We start from the raw sequence: 12,109 nt of genomic DNA, 5'->3' as shown, positions 1-12,109 counted from the left end.
CCATTTGATGGATTAAGAATTTAGAAGTACACTGTGCTGGATGGGAACTGTAGGGAGGTGGGACATGGCTGGAGGAGATGGGCCACCTTGGGCACCTGTTGTACTATATTTTGTCCATCTGGACCCTTCCTCTCTCTCTCCTTTCTAGCTGCCATAAGGTGAGCAGCTATCAGCCCCATACTCTTCCGCCATGATGCTCTGCCTCACCTCCACCTCTACCTCCAGCCCAAAGCAGCAGCGTCAGGTGACCATGAACCAACACCTCTAAAACCATGATCCAAAATAAGCTTTTCCTTCTCTAAGTTGCTCCTGTCAGGTATTTTGATCACATTTACCAAAAGCTGACTAACACAGCAAGTGGTGGAGACCTGGAGCGAGTCTTCTGAGCCTTAGTCCGGGTTACATAGAGCCAATTTCTCCTTGCTTCCTGGGAAGAGACCGACGGTGACACTGGTGGTGAAGTTGGCAGCAATCTCCACACTGAAGTTCAAGCCTGACTGTTAACTTCCTTTTCTACTAAAATGCCTCCACGCCTTGCTCTCCCATAAGCAGACCGCCCGAGCCAAAGCGGTGCTGGGAGCAGTGGGAACGTCAGAGCCAAACCCAGGCCCAGAAATGAACCTCCCGGTAGAGCAGCCTGGAGTGATTTGCTCCAGTGCTCTCCTGCTCTGTCTTTCTCCATATGGATCTTATAAACAAGATCAGATCAGATCTTAAAACTAAATAGACTCTGTGAGGCCCCTTTTCACAGGCCAGGGCAGCCCAGGACTGTTTTTCCAGATGTTTTTCAGGTCCGTGTCTAGGGAGGGCGGGAGGTAAGAAATGGAGGCCAGTGCCAGAGGACAAGGGAGGTCTCTGCCCTGGAGTGGGTGGGAGGGCTCCCACCCCAACGCAGCAGCTGGCTGTGCCTCCTTCTCTTTATGTTTTATGACCACCCCTCCCCCACTCCCTTCCTTCCTCTGCCCCCAGTTTCCTAAGACTCCCGTCAAGGGTTGGCCCAGCCCCATCCATCCTTCTCAAACACAGGCAGACAGTGCTCACACCCTCTAATGGGACACGCGGCCCTGGGTTGGGCAGGGCCAACTCCCTTTGCTGGAAGAGGGACAAAGCTCCTCTGTATGAACCCAGGAAGCCACTCAGGAAGGAAGGAAAGTCCCAAAGCAGGGGTTGTTGTAGGGCTGGTGCCTGGGGCGGGTCGTGGGTTCCTTCCTATTCTAGTAAGTTTTGGACCAGGACGGGAGATTGCAGATGAGAACCCAACTGCAAAACCTCCAGGGGATTAGGACCAAGACACTCATATTTTACTGTTTCAATTTTGATTTGAGGGAGGGGGGATCCAAACAGCTATTGAGTTGGTTGGTTAAGCAAGTCCATTGTATGTCACATCAGGAGTCAGTGCTACAGTCACGGCGGAGAAGAAAGCATGGGACTGGCAAGTGTGTAAGGGTAGTTCGTACCCACCAGGCTGGGATTTGAGTGGGGGGTGGCCTGGTCTAACTGCCTGTGGGCTGACAGGCTGCCCTGCAGCAGCTGTGAGGCTTGGCATGTGCCTTTCTTGGCATGAGGCTTTGGGACCTCAACAGGAACAGCCAGGCCAGGGCTCTCACCTTGTCAGGAGACCCAGTGGGTAGAAACTGGATGCCCTGCTCCCACCTGCAGAACTCAAGGGACCTGGGGTGCACAATAGACTTGAGTCTGGTCTGGAGGCTTGGAGGCCACCCCATAAGCTTTATTTCTCAAAAGGCCACCTGCAGAAGAATGGCTCTGGGTGTATATTGGATGGGGGAGCTATTAAAATACAGACTTTTAGGACCAAAACCATAGATGTGGAGCTTCAGAAGAAGGGAGTCTGAGAGTCTGCATTTTTTTAAAAAATATTTTTTAGTTGTCAATGGACATTTATTTATTTTTTATTTATATACAGTGCTGAGACTCGAACCCAGTGTGTCACACATGTGAGGCAAATACTCTGCCACTGAGCCACAACCCCAGCTCAAGAATTTGCATTTTTAACAAACTTTATACCCTACATCTCCCCCACACCCCCACAGTGCACAGTAAAGCTGAGAAGCGTTGAGTTGACCTCCTTCCTCCAACTCACCCTTCTTACTCCAGGTCTCTTCTCCCAGGCCTCAGGAACTCCAAGCACGAGTGTGGAAAAACAGGTGACATTTAGTAGCATGCAGACCTTTCATTTATCACAAAGCAACATCATCCACATAGATGGCTGGGTTATTTGGGATGTGGCTCAGTCAAGGTTCTCAAGAGAAACAGAACCAAATAAGACGTATGTACAGAGAGATGATAGATAGACCTATACCTATCTCTACCTCTAGATGTCCATCCATCCATCTGTGTCTCTTTATATCCATCTACTTACCGTCCATCTAAAGAGAGTTATTTTTAAAACTAGGCCTATACAACCATGTGGATGGTCAAATCAAAAATCCACACATGAAGCCAGCAGACTGGAAACTCAGGCCAGATTCTAAGGCAGAATTGCTTCTTCTCAGGGAAACCTCCGTGTTTGTTCATAAGGCCTTCAAGGGCTTGGCTCGGGGCCACCCACATTCCCCAGGATAATCTCCTTTACTTAAAGTCTACTGATTACAGATGTTAACCACATCTACAAAATACCTTCCCTGCAGTACCTAGATTAGCATTTGATTAAATAACAGGGTTCTAGAGCCCAGCTGAGTTGACATATGAAACTAACCATCACGAGATGTCTCCTAATTGGTTCAACCACACACCCAAGGTAGAACTGTAACGAAAGCACATTTCTTGAATATCACACAGTAAGGCAACTCGACAGTTAATGGCACACACTGGCTTCAAAGAAAAGACAAAGCCCATGTCTGCTGCCAGATAGAATCTTTTTTAAGCCACCCAAGGCAGAGGGTCACTGCAGTAATAAGAATACCTGGTTCAACCAGCAGTGGCTTTTCTTTGTCCCTGGGGTTTATCCTGTCTCCTCCTGCTTCCCAGCAGCCAACGCTCTGGTCACATAACGAGCTCTCATAATTAAGATGAATGTTTATACGTAGCAAAGGAAAGAAAGTTGTGCCTTAATTACGTTGACTCCAATCAAATAATTTTCCTAGGTTTGCTTTCTTTCTTCCTGAGAATTTAAAAAAAAAGAAAATCAGGGGGTGGGCGAAGCCTTGGCTGAGGGAAGAAGAATGTATACCTGCAGGTTGGGGTTCTCAGGCTGGGGTCCTTGAAAAGGTGTGTGGGTGCCCTTTGTTCTGTGACCAGGATCCATATTTTCATTAAATTTTCAAAGGGGGTAGCTGACTACCAAATAGGTTAAACACCTTTTTACAGAGCTTAAGAAGATAGTATTTTATCATTTAGAGGGCAGAGAGGCAGCTGTTTGACCTAGAAGCACCGTGATATAGCTTTTATAGATAAACAGTGTTTTCTTTTCTTTTCATGGTGCTGGGGATTGAACCCAGGGCCTTGTGCATGTGAGGCAAGCACTCTACCAACTGAGCTAGACCCCCAGCCCCCGTGTTTTCTTTTTATTTATGACTTGCAGATAAGCACTAAGTAGTTCTGTAGGTTGAAAAGCCATTCCTCAGAGAGGACAGGCCTCTCTGTCTGAGACTCTGGCCAGGTAGAGGGTCCCGCAGCTGCTCAGCCTGGTTCAGAGCCCAGTTCTGCAACTCAGGAGCCGTGTGACCAGAGCAAGTTCCTCACCCTCTCAGTGGTAGGATGAGAACAATGATAGTGGCTTCCTCCTTGTGGGGTTTGTGGGGTCTAAGTGAAATGCCTAAAATAGTCCTTAGCACAGGGTAAGTGTCAGCTCTGATCAGGTCTGGGGTCATGTGGGTAGGCCCAGGAATCTGCATTTTAACAACCTCGCTTAGAGACTCTGTTTGCAGGTGTTATTTAATCTTCCCGTTGCAACATCTGACTAAATCAAATCTGCCTATTCACAGAGCGGGGCTCTGGTTTGTAAATCACCACTCAGAGCAGGAGACAGTCAGGCCTTGACACAGACCATCCCTCTAGACAGGGCTGCTTTGAAGGAGGATGGGATCCACGTGCTTCCTGGCAACAAGGAAGGAGCCAGGGTCCAGCTGAGCATCCTGACCAGGACACAGAGCATTGCCAGGGACCACTGGGGAGCCCTCTGCAGCTGCCGCAGCCACCCTCTCACTGCGGGAAGAGCAGCTGCCCAGGGGCCTTCTCTCACTCTCAGCTCCTCCCAACCCGCTTTCTCTTCCTTTGGTTTTTGAGTCTCTCTGCCAAAGTCACAGACTCCCCACGGGGTGTTTAGCTTCCAAGTTGTCTCATAAATTTGATGGCCTGTCAGCTCCGGTGTGTGGCAATCCAAAGACAGGTGACGCTTCCAGACGCCACAAGTCGGCCAGAGTCAGGCCCTATCAAGAAGATGATTGCAGAAGAGCTGACAGCAGACAGCCCAGTCCACGGAAGCAGCACCCCAGTCCTCAGGCCATCAAGGGTGTTGCCTCATGGCTGCGGACGGTGGCAAGTTGAGAAGCAGGGCTGAGACAAATCCCAACTGGAGAGTCGGAGGCAAGCAGGAAGAGGAAGGATAGGGTGAGAGGCCTCTTGTGAGAGGCCCATTAAACAAAGAAACAGGGTGTCCGTCCATCTGGAGGAGCTTCATATCCACTGTCCTTAGCTTAGCATTGCTTGTGAACATGGGGACTGCCCCCCAGGGCGACAACAAGTGGTTCCAGCTGCTAAGGAGGAGCCACAGCCTCTGCTGGAACACGGCCCAGGGACAGCCATATCATAAGTGAGTTACAAATTCCAGCAATAACATTTCCCATCATAAAATCGGAGGGCACTGCTGGGCACTCCATAACAACCCCTTCAGCCGAGCTTCCTTGTCAGAGGCAGAAGAGTCCAATGGTTAGAGCCATGCAGCTGAAAGATCTGGTCCAAATCCCAGCTCTACCAATTACCAGCCATGTGACGACTGAGTGAGCTTTTAAATTTCTCTGATTCTCAAGCTCCTGTCTGCAAAATGAGTATAGAAAAAAAATAGAAAGTTCCTGCCTCGGCCAGCTGTTGTGACAGTGAAGTGTCCCCAGAAAGCACCAAGCATGGGACCTGCCTCCTAGGAAACAGAAAGGTAGCTCCCGTCACAAGCTCACCTGTTGTCCTGACTCCTTTTTTGTGGGTTCTCAGGACTGAGCTTACCTGGCCCCTTCAGAGGAGGAAGAGTAGCAGAGGGTCAGGCAGGTAGGCGGTCCTTGAACCAGTGGGATCTGAGCACGGTTTTTAAAAATGCTTTAAAAAATGTCTGACATCTTTTTCCCTCTGTCCATGCTTTAGAGACATCAGGAGCCAGCGCAAACCACTTATCCTTGGAAATAGTTGTACCTCCAGGCAATAGGGAAAAAAAAAAAAAACTGTCCTCAGATACTCCTGCAGGAAAACTGTCTACAGAAAACATTGGTCTTTCTCTCTTTGCTCGGTGAAAGAAATCATTCGAAATGTCAGTGATAATTGTAATGTGTATATATGTGTAGAGGAAGGGACAGGAAGAAATGAAAGCAAAGTCCCTCAAGGCTTACTATAATTATAATGAGCAAATCTTTGCAGGTGTGACCTCTCTTCTCTGCTGTGTGCCACCATATATGTAAGTCTGCCCTCTGGGCTTAGGGCAAAAATCATCTTGTGCAAATATCATCACTGTGCAGCTGAGCACCTTGTGCATCATTGTGCACACGGAGTCAGAGGCATTTGGGGCTGGGCTGAGTGCTGCTGGAGGTAAGCTATATGGAGAGGACTGAGAGGAGGGAGAAGGGACTTGGGTGGGGTCTGCTGTGGTCTGGAGGTCCCCTCCAAAACTCATGTTGAAACTGAGTTGTCACACTCATGAATAGAGTTGTCACACTCATGAATAGACCAGCTCCCTGCTGGTCCTCCTCTGGCCTTTTGGGAGTGGATTAGTTATTAAAGGAAGGGTCCCCTGGTAAAAGAAGGAGTTTGGCCCAATTTCTCTCGTCTTATGTGTGCACTTCCTTGCTATGTGACACCCACCCCCCATCATGTGATACGGCCAGAAGATCCTTGCCAGTAGCCAGCACCTTGAACGTGAACTATGAGAAATTTCTTTTCTCTATAAATTACGCAGCCTGGAGTATTCCATTATAACGGTAGAGAAAGTACTGAGACAAGGCCATTAGCCAGAACAGGAAAAGCCAATGTGTGGTGCATGGGAATGGATACATTGGGGATGAGACCGAAGGGGGGAAGGTGATGGGATCATGATGAAGCACAAAGAACATGGGTGGAGTGCAAACAGGTGAGGCAGGGGAAGGCAGGTTGCCTTGCAGTCGACTTCCAAGACAGCCACTCCTTGGAGGTGATCTGGAGCATGTGCCTGCTTACTCTGGCAATGCAACTAGAAACCTAGTCAGGAAAGAATTTATAATTTCTGTTTATCTGTACACAAAATAGAAATGAGTCTAATTATAATAATATTATAAATCTATATATTTACAAAGTGTCTGTACTTCTTCCCCTCATGTCTCATGCCCAGGTACATGCGTCCTAGGCCCTATGGAAATGTCGACTTTGCAGATGTTTGCAGGTTTAATGGGTTCAGCATCACAGTCCCAAGCGGAAAGCTTCCTGCTGGTCCTTCTCTGGCCTAGGGTAATAGTAAAATATCTAGATTAGTTAGCTTTCTGTTACTATAACCAATACCCAAGATAATCAGCTTGTCCAGAGAAAAGGTTTATTCTGGCTGATAGCTCTAGTAGCTTCAGTTCATGATCTGTTGGCTCCATTGCTCTGGGTCTCAGGTGGAGGCTCTGGTTCATTCTTTTTTTTTTTTTAAAGAGAGGGAGAGAGGGAGAGAGAGAGGGAGAGAGAATTTTAATGTTTATTTTTAGTTATCGGCGGACACAACATCTTTGTTTGTATGTGGTGCTGAGGATCAAAACTGGGCCGCACCCACGCCAGACGAGTGCGCTACCACTTGAGCCACATCCCCAGCCCAGGTTCTGGTTCAAAAGTAGGGAAAATAGGAGGGCAAAACTGCTCACCTCATGACCAGGAAGCAAAACAGAGACAAAGAGGAAGGGCCTGAGGTTCCCCAATCCCTTTTGAGGGCATATCCTCCAATGACCTAAAGACCTCCCATTAGGTCCCACCTCTTATAGGCTAAATCACCTCCTAATAGCACCATGCTGGGGACCAAGCCTTGAACACACTGGTCTTTGGGGGACACTCAAGATCCAAACCATAGCAACCTCTTAATGGCCACATACCATTTTAGATGTGATATTGTACAGGGCAGGGGGGGGACTGTGCATGTCCTAGTGAGTTTCCACCTCACCCACACTGTCAATACGTAAATGAATAATGTGGTGGAGTATAAATGCACCTGCCAAGGTGGTGGCCAAGGGTGTGGTCTCCAGGAGACAGATGACAAGAAACGGGCATCTGAAAATTCCTCAGTCGTGGAAATCTGCTTGCACACATAGGGGAGGGGAGATCTTCAGCTACATGGTGCAGGCCTGCTGGAACCCACCGTCAGTACCTCAGGAATACACACCTGCTGCCCACACCCAGGTGGATAATTCAGCTTGAGCCTGAGCTGTATCAGAAGCCCCAGAGTTGAAGCCAGAAGTGGCCTTGACCAACTGCTCAGCTCTTGGCTGAGGATCACAGTCCGAGGGCTGGCTGTGTGCTTGGGGATTTTCAACCCATGGCTGGGAATCACACCCCTGGAAACCAAAGTCTCTGCAGCACCCACAGTTTCAGCGTTGGTGTGTGGCTGGAGAAGCCCTCTCCTTCCTCCTCCCCTCCCTCTCTCCCCACCCCAGTCCCCACACGGTAGAATCCATGCTCATGGAGAGTTTGGAGAGGATTAGTCAAGAAAGCCGGATCAGATGGTTAACTTGGGGAGGGGGTGGTACAGGGGGATAAAGTCAGATGCTTCACTTCAACCTCAGCCCAAATTAATTCCAGATGGCTTAAAGAATTAAGCGCAAACCATGAAGCCATTTAAAAAGAAACTTCAAAGGTGCTACGGGTTAGGGGATGATCCCACAGATGAACTTCCCCAACATGAAAGAAAGCAAAGGAGTCACAAAGAAGCAGCTTGCTAGGATTGAATACGTAAAACCATGGCACTCCTCCGTGCCAGGAAAACACCCAAACAAAGGCCAAAGGCAAAATACAAATGTCCGCAACACACACAGAACGTGCCTGTGCAAAAGTTTAATATTGTTGGTATTTAAAGAATCCTTACTAAACAGTAAGAAAATGGGGTGGGGGGGGGCTAGCAAAATGGGAAAGGAATATGCATATACATTTTACAAAAGAAACATGAATGGAAACTGTACATATGAAAATAGTGAAAAGCAGCTGGGAATGAAATAAATTCTATTTAAACCAACAATAAAATACCATTTTACCCATCAAGATTAGCAAACATTTTGGATAACATAATTTTCCTAAGGATGTGATTCCGATCACACAAGTACACTGCCATAAATCCGCGCAGCCTTTTAGAAAAACACAGGAAAGTGTATAAAAGATGATATAGGTTCCTACTCTTTGGATAGCAACTCCCACTTTTGGAATCTGTAAGAATAACAGATGGAATAACATTAATGAAGCCTTACATGTAAGGATATTTGCTGTATCATTATTTATAACACTGGAAAATTAGGAAAAGCCAAGTGTCCATCGGCTGGGGATTCACTTGAAAAGCACATATTTTTTGGTAGGGTCTCAACTAAACAGGGATGTTCCAAATTAACAAGAGAATAAAACTATGCACCGTATGCATAGTCTTATGCCGATCCCACCCCATTCCCCCTACTGTTACTACTACAAGAAAATTAGACAAAATATTAATAAGTTACCTCTTCAGGGTGCGCATTAATATTTTTTGTACTTTTTTACCAGCCTGTAATAATTCACGATAAGAAAAAAATTCATCCCTTATGTTGTAAAGCACAGTGAGAATGTGCCCCACTTGGAACAGTGCCCCCTGTGGGCTGCACATTGTATAACTGAGTGGATGCTCACACGTTCATTCTTGCACACAACGCACCCTACCCCTGAGCCATGGTTGGGCTAATTTTAATAGGTCACACAAAATGAAGTCCTCCAAATGAAGGCAGGATTCTAGTAAATTCTCCCACAGGGGATTTTTCTGGAAAGTTCCCACCTGAGTGTCGCCTGGTGTGGACTGATCCTCCTGACTTCTGGGGGTCCAAGGAGCTCCTCCGTCTGGAGGAGCAACAGCAGAGGAGGCTGGTCAACAAATTCTGGCCAGAGTGCCCAGTCGCCCACCATCTGTTTCTGTATAGCTTCAAGCTGAGAATGGACTTCAACAGTTGCACCTGTATCTACATAATACTCCCAGTTTTGCCTGTTGAACGATAAAGACTAAAGTATTTACTCCCTTCTTTCCAGCTTGGGGTTTGGCTGTTGAAACTGGAACATACGCGTACCTGAGCCAACTTCTTTAAACAATCTTCAAAGGCAGTACCTTCTTTGAGAACAAACGAGCCTGGTATTGCCGACAGTTAAGGAGGACGTGAATGTGGGCAAAGCTGTTCTCATATCACTGGGGAAGGTGATCGTTTTCAGTGTCTTTCTTGGGACTTATCTGAAATTCACATCAAAAAGCCGTCACTATATGCAAACTTGTTTCTCAAGCAACCCCACTTTTCAGAATATTTTCCTAAGGAAATAATTAAATATGTGCATGACGACTTAGCTACAAAGGTGTTTACTGATGCATGCACTGTAAAAATGAAAATTGGAAGCAGCCTCCATGTGCAGCAATAAGGACTTCATGGAACAAATTGTGGAGTACACATTTGATGTAATTTTATGTAGGCATAACACATGCATTATTGATGGACATGAAAAGATATTCATGGTATGGTGTTCAGTAAAACAAAATCATCACAACAATTATATAATATGAGCCCATTTTTAAAAAAATTATTATCAGCACACAAATAAAACCCCTACAAGAATACTTTTTTAAAATGCTGTCTATGGTTATCTCTATGCAATGAGGGTTGTGGATAATGTTTATTCTTTCATGTTTCACTAGACTTAAAGATTTTGTACAATGAACCTAGATTATTTATGCCTCGTTTCCTTTTCCATTTCTATACCCAAAGACGTAGACCAAAAGCTGATAAAAAAGAAAAGCAGTCTTACTGATTTAAAATGATGACTTTTATATCTGCCACTCAACAGGACTTACATCTTACAGCGGTGTTGGATAAATATTCTTTGGAATTAATCTTCATCTAGATTAAGTCAAGGATCTAACTTTATCCCTCCCTTCCCCACTCAAGGCTAACCAACTGATCCAGCTCTGTTGACTAATCCTTTCCAAACATTCATGTGCATGACTTTCTCCTCTTCTGCATATTTTAGACACACCAGAAGGCTCTGTGTTTCTCTTATTTATTTCTGCAAAATAATACATCCAAAATTTAGTGGCCCCAAACAGCCACCATTTTATTATATCTGCAAGGTGTTGCCATTCAGATAGGGCCCAGTGGGGAGAGTCTTTTTCTGCTCTACCTGCTGCCTTCTTGGGTGACTTGAACAGCTAGAGCCAGCTGGGATGACTCAAACTGGGTCATGTGTCTGGGGCCTGTGGTCTTGCTGTTGCAGGGTTGGGGGAAGTTCCTTGGTCACCTCCTAGTGGCCTCTTCACCTGGCTAGCTTGGGTTCCCTGTGTGATCGCCTCAGGGCAGTTGAATCTCTACCATGGCAGCTGGCTTCCCCCAGAGCACACAAGCTGTTAAGCCTTTGAAAGATGCAGTTTCAGAACTGGCATAGTATCACTTTGGCCACACTTTAAACAGGTCATGGGCTGCCCAGGTTCAAACGGACTGAATACTGGGAGGTGTGGTTGATGTGGGAGCCACCTAAAGAGCATTCTACTAAAGCAATACACTTTACAGAACAATTTTAGCAAATTCTTTAGTAATGTGGATGGATGGATGGATGACCAATATATCAATTGCAAAAAAAAAAAATGTATATTTCCCCATATTGGATTTCTTAAATTTAGCAGTACTTATAAAAGAATGATTCATAATTTGCATCTCTCATTGACACAGGGTATAGCTGGCCTGTCCAAACGTCTTAAAGTGATAACTTACACATTTCCCACTCAATGAGGCAACTGTCATTAAAATGTCAACATCTAACATTGTTCCCTAACAGGCAGCTAATAGCATCAATAAATCTGAACTCAAATGTTGCTCAGGCTTCCGACTTCTTTGGTGAGACTCAAGTTGGGCTGAGTATTTTGGCTACGGTTCAGAACACTTTCCAGAAAGATGAACGTTCATCCCAGGTCAGCAGGAAGGACCCTAGGAGCCCACAGACACTCAGCTGAGGTCACTGGAGTTGTGGGGGCAGATGGGGTGGAGCCTGGTCAGGGAAGGGGTTTGGAAACCCCGGGGGGGGGGAGGGGGGAGGGGGAAGGGGGGTGGGATCTCTTGACCTCTGCCCTGCACTCCTTTTCTCTCAGCACTCATCTGCACCATCCCCCTGAGGACTAGAGTCTTGTTCCTTGGTTTTCTGTGCTCCCTTCTACATTTTAAACCTCTTCCAGTCTGATGATAATTGCCAAAATATGATCAAAGTCTCTCCGTGATGAAGACAATGAGAGAAATAGACATTGGCTGTTCCTCGGTTCCGTGTCTTCCTCCTGCAAAACTCTCGAGGTAGCTTTCCTCTTCCCTCACACCAGAACTCTCTGGAACAACAGCCTGCACTTGCTCTCTGCTCGTCCTCACCTCCCACTCCCACCCCAGCCCTCGACCTGATTCCGGCTCCCCTTCTCCTTGTGTCAATCAGCTTTCTGTTACTGTGACAAATACTTGAGGTAAATCAACTTAAAATAGGAAAGGTTCATTTTGTGGGTTTCAGTCTATGACCAATTGGTCCTGTTGCTTTGGGTTGTGGTGGCACAGAATATCCTGAAGGGGATGCATGACAGAGGAGGCCCATTCACCTCATGACGGAGTGACAGAGGAAGAGGAAGGAGTTGGAGTCCTAACTTCTCCCTCAAGGACATGCCTCCAGTGACCAAAGATCTCTCACCAGGTCCACCTCTTCAGGT

Source organism: Spermophilus citellus, assembly GCF_964194105.1.
Source record: "Spermophilus citellus genome assembly, chromosome: 7".
Taxonomy (NCBI): domain Eukaryota; kingdom Metazoa; phylum Chordata; class Mammalia; order Rodentia; family Sciuridae; genus Spermophilus; species Spermophilus citellus.
Note: the sequence above shows the minus strand (reverse complement) of the source record.